Genomic DNA, 8466 nt, shown 5'->3' with positions numbered 1-8466 from the left:
ATAGCGTATCAACAACCTCCTGATGGTGGTTTGGCTGCAGTTGAACGTTCTTGCAATGTGACGTTGCGAGACTGCCATGGTGGACATACCGATGGCCTGGTCTCGTTGCGCTTGCGTAAGTCTTGGCATACTGTTGGTGTTTTTTCGGTCACTGAATGTCTTCTCTTTCGAGCAAGAGTATTTATGCAACATTACCGCACGTGCATCACGAGCCATGCCTCAAAAGGACGTTTTGCATGTGGTCGCAATTTCACAATTCCAGTTGCTGCGTTGGTGACGATGCGTTCTGGTAGAGGAAACTATGCATTCATACACTAAGTCCTGCTTAGAATCAAACCCGGAACCGCGCTTTTACTTTTTTTTTATGAAAAAAAATACGGTGACACCTTTCTTTTGCCTGATAGTTTAGTTTGGCTATAACATTGACATCTGGCACAGAGGTTTTTTTTATATGTAGATGATTTCCTGATATGCTACCGTGCTTAAAATATGAATAACATCGAGCGGCAGCTGCAGCTTTGTCTCAATAAGATCGAGAAATGGGCAGTTGCCAATAGTTTTAGATTTTCCGCATCTAAAACCGTCGGTATGCATTTTTGTAATCAACGGAAATTCCCTCTAGACCCTGAACTTAATTTTTTTGGTAAACCAGTGAAAATTGTTGGAGAAAATAAATTTTTAGGGGTTTTATTTTTGACAAAAAATCGAATATCAATTACACCTCATATAAAAATGCTTAAAGCTAAATGTACAAAGGCTCTCGATATAATTAAGGTCGTGTCTAGCACCGATTGGGGTGCTGACCGATCAGTTTTACTTAATTTATATCGTTCTCTGGTGAGGTCTAAATTGGACTATGGATCCATCATTTACGGTTCCGCTAGGAATTCGTACATTAAAATGTTGGATCCTGTTCATCACCAAGGTTTGAGGCTCAGCCTTGGTGCTTTTAGAACCTCACCAGTAGAACGTTTATACGTGGAGGCAAATGAGCCTTCTTTATATAACCGACGTATAAAACTTAGCCTTCAATATGCTACAAAGCTTAAACCACATCCAACAAACCCTGCCTACGACTGTGTTTTCAATCCATTGTATGTAGACAAATATACTAAATGTCCTAACAAGATCCCTTCGTTCGGTCTTCGTATACGGGACCATATTGTGGGAGCTAACATCAAGCTGGAGGATATAGCTCCGGTGTCTTTTCCGGAGTCTCCTCCATGGCTTCTCCCACAACCTAAACTAATATTTGATCTACGTAAATATAATAAATCGAATATAAATTCTCTTATAATTCAGCAAGGTTTTGCTGAAATTAAAGCTAATTATATGGATTATAAATTTATATATACTGACGGGTTGAAGGATGGGGACAGGGTTGCGACTGCGGCTGTCATGGAGCAGCGAGTCTCTTCCTTTCGTCTTCCATCCTCTTCTTCAATATTCTCTGCCGAGGCCAGAGGTATACTCCTGGCCTTATCATATGTTTCTTCTGGGTGTGCCCAGAGGGCAATGATATGCACTGACTCGTTGTCTTGCCTATTGGCAATACAGAATAATAAATTTAAAAATCCCTTGATCCTTCAAATTTTAGCTATACATAGGAAGTTAATTAGAAGAGGTAAAGATATTATATTCTGCTGGATACCAAGTCATATTGGTATCCATGGAAACACAGTCGCAGACAGGGAGGCGAAAGCTGCCCTAAATAAACCCATATCTAAGATAAAAATCCCTTATACTGACATGAAGTCCAATATTCTTAAATATATTCGTGGCCTTTGGCAGGGTGAATGGAACTTGCAGGTCCATAATAAACTGCATGCCATTCATCCGGTCATTGGCTATAATTCATATACATTTGATATGTCTCGTAGAGACCAAGTCGTTTTAACCAGATGCCGTATTGGACATTCTCATCTGACACACAATTTCATCTTGGATGGGAGCAGTGCTCCCGAGTGTGTTGGATGTGATGCTCAATATGGCATCAAACATATTCTGGTTGACTGTGTAGACTTTGCCCATGTTCGGCAGAGATTCTACACAGTCCACTCTATATATGATTTGTTTGACAGCATCGCTGGCGATGTTGTCATAAATTGTTTGAAGGCCATTGGCCTATATCATAAAATATAAATTTTAATTGTCATGGATATCTATAGATAAACAGTTATATATATTTATACATGTACTCTAACCCTGGTTTTCGAGTTTTAAATCTTATTTTTCTTTTATTCGATTTTAATCACGTCTGTACTTTTTGTTTTACTTTTGGTGTTCATATTGTCATATCGAAAACCCTAATTGTCTCTTGCTTTCACCTTGTTCTCGCCACGGTATGGCTGAAATATTGCCGATGTGGCGTTAAGCCATAATCATTCATTCATTCATTCTTTTAAATTATGTAACTGCAAAGCTGACAAAGAAATGTTCGGGGGAATATACACTGAACATAATGTGATTGTTTCACATAATGAAACACGAACGGCCACAGCCTGAAGCTCTGTATCCAGAGCAACAGGGCTGTGAATAACATTGTTATTGACGAAGATAGAGGTGCCGCCTGCAGCTCGATCTTCTTCATTAGAGTACGTACTGTATAATGAGTAATTTTTAAGAGTTATTTTATCTTTGTCAGATGTTTTCAAATGAGTTTCCTGAAGACACAGGGCTATAGGATTTAATGATTGAACAAGCTGTGTTATTTCAATAAAATTGACCTTAAGGCCTCGACAATTCCACTGTATAATTTTGTCGTATATCGCCATTACGGAGGGAGACGTATAGGAGATTTTTCTTTATGTTTGGACCGTGGACGACCCATCCTGGGAGATCGGCTGTTAGATCTCCCTGGTGCGGGTGATGTATCCATCACATCCGAATCTGATGTTGAAAAACCAACGTCCTCCAACGGTCCAAATTTATTATAAGTTTGGACAGGGTCCCCAGTGGCCTTAGAGGGACGCTCTGTTGGGCCACTGGGTTTACTAGGTTTATTGTTTTTATTTTGAGGTTTATTTTCGGACACATTTTTGTTTTTAGGTTGACTAGGTTTAGGAATATCGGGTTGGTCAGTGTTATTGGCTGGTTTGATCTGTTGTATTGAGGCAGTCTGGGTTGAGGACGTATTAAAAGCAGGTCGAACAGTAGGTTCAACAGAAATAAGACATGGTTTCTGGTTTCCAATGGGCCAAGTCATTGATGTTTGAGTAGCAACAGATGCTACTCGCTTGACCGCATTGGCAAATGAAGTCTGCAGTGAAATGTTAGGAGGGGAGACCAATTTCCGGGCCTCCTGATATGATATATTGTTTTTAGTCTTTATTGTGATTATTTGTTTTTCTTTTACAAAAAGTGGGCAGTCCCTAGAGGAGGCCATGTGATCTCCACCACAATTGCAGCACTTTGCTGTGCTGCTGCAGTCGAAACCATCATGACCCTCGCTGCCGCACCGGAAACAAATCAGTTTATTTTTACACTGGCCCTTGCCATGGCCAAACTTTTGACACTTGAAACAACGTGTTGGGTTAGGTATATATAAGTCCACACCAACCCTATACGGGCCAATGTAAATATATGACGGAATAGATTTACTGTTGAAGGTGAGAAGATATGTATTTAGTTTAATGATGTTACCAGATTTCTTCATATTGAAGCGTTTCACTCTGGTAACACCTTGTGACTTCAGTTCAGTGCAGATTTCTTCTTCTGATAGATCAATGATATCCTGATCTCTGTCACGTATAATTCCCTGACAGCTGTTCAGGGAGTTATGGGGGGATGTATACACAGGAATATCATTTATTTTGTTTAAAGCTAATAAATTTATGGACTGTTGTTTCCGGAAACATTCAATAAGAATGTCTCCGGATCGTAATTTCTTGACGTTTTTTAATGTACCTGCTGAACCCTGCAGGGCCCTTTTCAGTACAAATGGATGAATTTTGGAGGCCGGCTTTTGTTCACTCTTTGTTGAGAGAACGATAAAGGCCGGCCAGCTGTCCTGTCCGTTATCAGCCGAATCCGACAAAACCTCTAATTTCCTCTTTTTGTCAGCGCTTGAAATCGGCTGAGAGGAAGACCTGGTATTTAGATTTAAAACATTCGAATTAAGGTTTATAGATGACATGGCAATATGTATATACAATTCAGCCCATATGTTCCCCACCCACCAAGGAGTGCCAACAAGGGCGATGTCTGAACCTGGGGATACCCAGCAGGAAAGGCACCAAGGATTCCATATGAGGTATACTCGAACAGATTGATTTATACCAACAGGTTAAATTCAATCTACTCGATTGACCCATGAGCCACCGCCTCAAAACGTAGTCCTACAAACGATATTTCAGAAATAATATTTGTTCGCCAAACGATATGCTGTTATTGAGGCAATTGGAACCACGTAGAGGCAAGACATGACCAAGCCGATTGATCGGACCGGGCCCATCCGACCTCCCGTTTCACTCCAAGTAAGGGCCAAAGCGGAGGATCTCGCAAGACCAACCCACCCTCAGCCACCAGGATCCCGTCCTCGGAGATTACGGGTCGCAACCCACGGAAAACAGGTCGCTCCCCGGTTGCCTCTCACACAACCGAGAAGATGTGAGCCTATTATATTCACCGGGCTCACACAGGAGAGCTCTAGGTTAGTCGACTTTTACGACAAGCTTGCCTAGAGGGCTGAGGCCCTATTCTTATCACCCCGGAAACCCCACGGGGGTGAAGGTCGAGGAGATGATGATGGTAATTATAGTCAGGGACATGGGGATGATATGGAATGAATGAATGAATGAATGATTATGGCTTAACGCCACATCGGCAATATTTCAGCCATATCGTGGCGAGAACAAGGTGAAAACGCGAGACGGTTAAGGTTTTCGATATGATAATATGAACATCAAAAGTAAAACAAAAAGTACAGACATGTTTAAAATCGTATAAAAGAAAAATAAGAGTTAAAACTCGAAAACCAGGGTTATAGCACATGTATAAATCTATATGTATATAACTGTTTATCTACAGATATTTATGACAATTAAAATTTATATTTTATGATAAAGGCCAATGGCCTTCAAATAATTGATGACAACATCGCCAGCGATGCTGTCAAATAAATCATATATAGAGTTGACTGTGTAGAACCTTTGCGGGATGATATGGAAATTGGGGTTTCTGCCGAGTCTGTTCCTTCCAGTCAACAAAATAAAGGGACTTTGGATAACTCTGCTGCTGACAACGAGGAAGCTGGAGAGTGCTACAAATAAGGTAAGGAAGTTAAGCGAATCGCCAGTAGTAGGTGGGCCCCAGAGCCTTTGCGAGGCATCTCAGACATCAAATAGCCCGGAGTGGGTTGTCGGTATGAGTCAAATCTCGAATTCCTCCTTACCTCTTGATCGTCAGAAATTTCGGATACAACGCCATCCTGCATTAAGGAGACGCAATCCAGTGGCGTGATGCCCTCCAAAGGTGCACTTGGTAAGAGCCCGTCCTTATGGGGTAGCACGTTCAGTCCTGACCCGTCTACAATGTCACAGTTAGACACTAGAGATATAGCACATTGCCTTGATCCTCAGGGAAGCTCTCAGCAATCTGATATGTCTAGGACTGGTGGAGAATCCAATATGGAGGAATCTCTTTCGGAAATGGATGCACCCGAAGACTTGCCTGCCTATACCAATGGCAAGGATGAGGTCTTGGTACCTGTCTCAACATCCGTGGGGTCGTATTATCGCACATTGCGACGAGACTCTAAAGTTGACAAGGCTAAAAAGCAGAGGATGTTGATAACGTTGTCACAGGAGGATTTTGCTGAGCGTAGGGCAGCGATGTATAAGAAGTCCAGAAAAAAGAAAAAGAGTAAATAAATATTAATAATGGCTACTACAAAGATCTTACAGTGGAACTGTAGAGGATTGAGGTATAACCTCGCAGAGCTCCAGATGTTAGCTCAAGACCTCAGTCCTATAGCTTTTAACTTGCAGGAAACTCTGACTGATCCTAGTTATCAATGTCGAGGTTATGTATGTCATCACGCTGTTGTCACGTCTACGAATGGAAAAGGCATCAGGGGGTTCTTCTCTTTTGATTAGGCAGGGTGTAATACACAATAAAATGGCACTGAACACCGATTTGCAGGCGGTGGCAGTGCGTATCATACTGGGTATAGTATTAACAATCTGTTGTATTTATATACCACCTTCTTCTACTCTTCACCAACAAGAGCTGCAAAATCTATGTGATCAATTACCTACACCGTGCCTTCTTTGGGGTGACTTTAATGCCCATAGTGTTCTCTGGGGTGACTCTAAACGTAACCAGAAGGGCTCTGTATTGGAGGATTTTATATCTAATAACTCTCTATGCGACTTAAATGATGGCACACATACTTACCTTCATCCTGCAAAGGGCATTTATTCGATCCTTGATTTAGCTCTGGCTGATGCAGGGCTAAGATCGGAATTCAGCTGGAGCGTCCATGATGATCTGTGCGGAAGCGACCACTTCCCCACCATACTTACCCTTGAGGAGCCGGTATCTTCCTCCCTTCCACGCTTTAATTATGATTAAGCAGACTGGCCCCGCTTTGCTGTTCTGTGTGGTGAAACACTTACTAGCGACCTTTTTCTTGATGCAGTTGATCCTATCCAGTTATTCTCGGATCAGCTAATCGATGTAGCCTCCAAATGTATCCTCCAAATGTATCCCGAAATCTTGTGCGGTTCCCTGTATTAAGAAACCGTGGTTCACGGAGGACTGTAAACGAGCTAGGCGTTTCAGGAAACGTGCTGAGCGCGTGTACCGATGTAGACCATCTCCCGGTAATTTAGACGATGTTAGGCGTACTGGAGCTAAAGCTTGTAGGACTATCAAACAGTCCAAACGTGACTCTTGGAAACGTTATGTTTCTAAGATTAATCATCGTACCCCTATGTCAAAAGTCTGGAATATGATCCACTGCAAAGGCAAGGGATCCAATGTCACTGTCAATCATCTTAAAGACGGGAATAATTCTTTGACAGAAAAACTTGACATAGCCAATAGGTTGGGCGCTTCTTTTGCGCACCATTCGTCTTCAGATAATTACTTGCCTCAGTTCCAGCGTGACAAGGAACGGACCGAGGCAAGTTATCTTGATTTTACATCCTCAAATGAAGAATCCTACAATGCTACATTTTCTCTACATGAACTATCCGCATCCCTGAGCAAGGCCCATGATTCAACTCCAGGGCCAGATGATATCCACTATCAGCTTTTACGACACCTTCCAGAATCTTCCTTGTTTGAGGGTGCTTCTTGGAATTTTTAATACCATTTGGATTTCCGGGAATTTTCCTGCCTCATGGCAAAACGCTATTATTGTCCCCATCCCAAAGCCCGGAAAGGATTCTACCGATCCAAATAACTATCGTCCTATTTCCTTAACCAGTTGTGTATGCAAGACTATGGAGAGGATGATTAACGATCGCATGGTGTGGATTTTGGAGACTAATGAGTTGATAAGCGACATTCAATGTGGATTTCGAAGGAATCGCAGTACTGTTGATCACCTTGTTCGTCTAGAATGCTTTATTAAGAACGGTATCGTTAATCGTGACCATGTCGTATCTGTCTTTTTTGATCTGGAAAAAGCATATGACACTACTTGGAAATATGGCATTCTGAAAGATATGCATGGATTTGGACTTAGAGGTCGGCTTCCTGACTTTATTCGTAAATTCTTAGACCATCGTCACTTCCAAGTTCGGGTTGGGGCTACCCTATCTGACTACTTTGAACAAGATCAGGGGGTTCCTCAAGGCAGCATTTTATCAGTTACTCTCTTTAGCAGTAAGATTAATAGCCTTGCCAGAGTTTTATCTCCTAGTATGAATGCGTCCCTTTTTGTGGACGATCTTGGTATCTCTTGTCGAGGCAAAGGTATGCACACCATTGAGAGACAGCTGCAGATTTGTCTTAACAAAATCCATGCCTGGGCACTGGAGAACGGATTTAAGTTCTCCAAGTCGAAGACTGTGTACACTTTTGTCGGAAGTACTTCCCCCATGAAGACCCCAAGGTATTTTTAGATGGGTCTCCCATCAAGGTTGTGCCGGAGGCAAAATTCCTCGGGGTGATCTTCGATAACCACCTTACATTTAAATCTCACATTAATTATCTTAGAGCCAGATGCCTAAAGGCGCTTAATATTTTGAAGGTTGTCTCTAGTGCTCGATGGGGAGGGGATCACGAAACCCTACTTCAGCTCTATCGAGCACTGATTCGTTCTAAGCTAGACTATGCCTGCAGTGTTTATGGAGGTCCGTCGCGCTCCCAGTTGAAGAAACTCAATACTATACATCACCAGGCCCTACGGTTGTGCTTAGGTGCTTTCCGTACCTCTCCTGTGGAGAGTCTGTATGTTGAGGCAAACGAGCCTCCCCCGGAGCTTCGAAGAACTGAACCATCCTTACAGTATATCAC

Source organism: Liolophura sinensis, unplaced genomic scaffold (assembly GCF_032854445.1).
Source record: "Liolophura sinensis isolate JHLJ2023 unplaced genomic scaffold, CUHK_Ljap_v2 scaffold_16, whole genome shotgun sequence".
Lineage (NCBI taxonomy): Eukaryota > Metazoa > Mollusca > Polyplacophora > Chitonida > Chitonidae > Liolophura > Liolophura sinensis.
The sequence above is the reverse complement of the archived record's forward strand: the minus strand, read 5'-3'. Positions refer to the sequence as shown.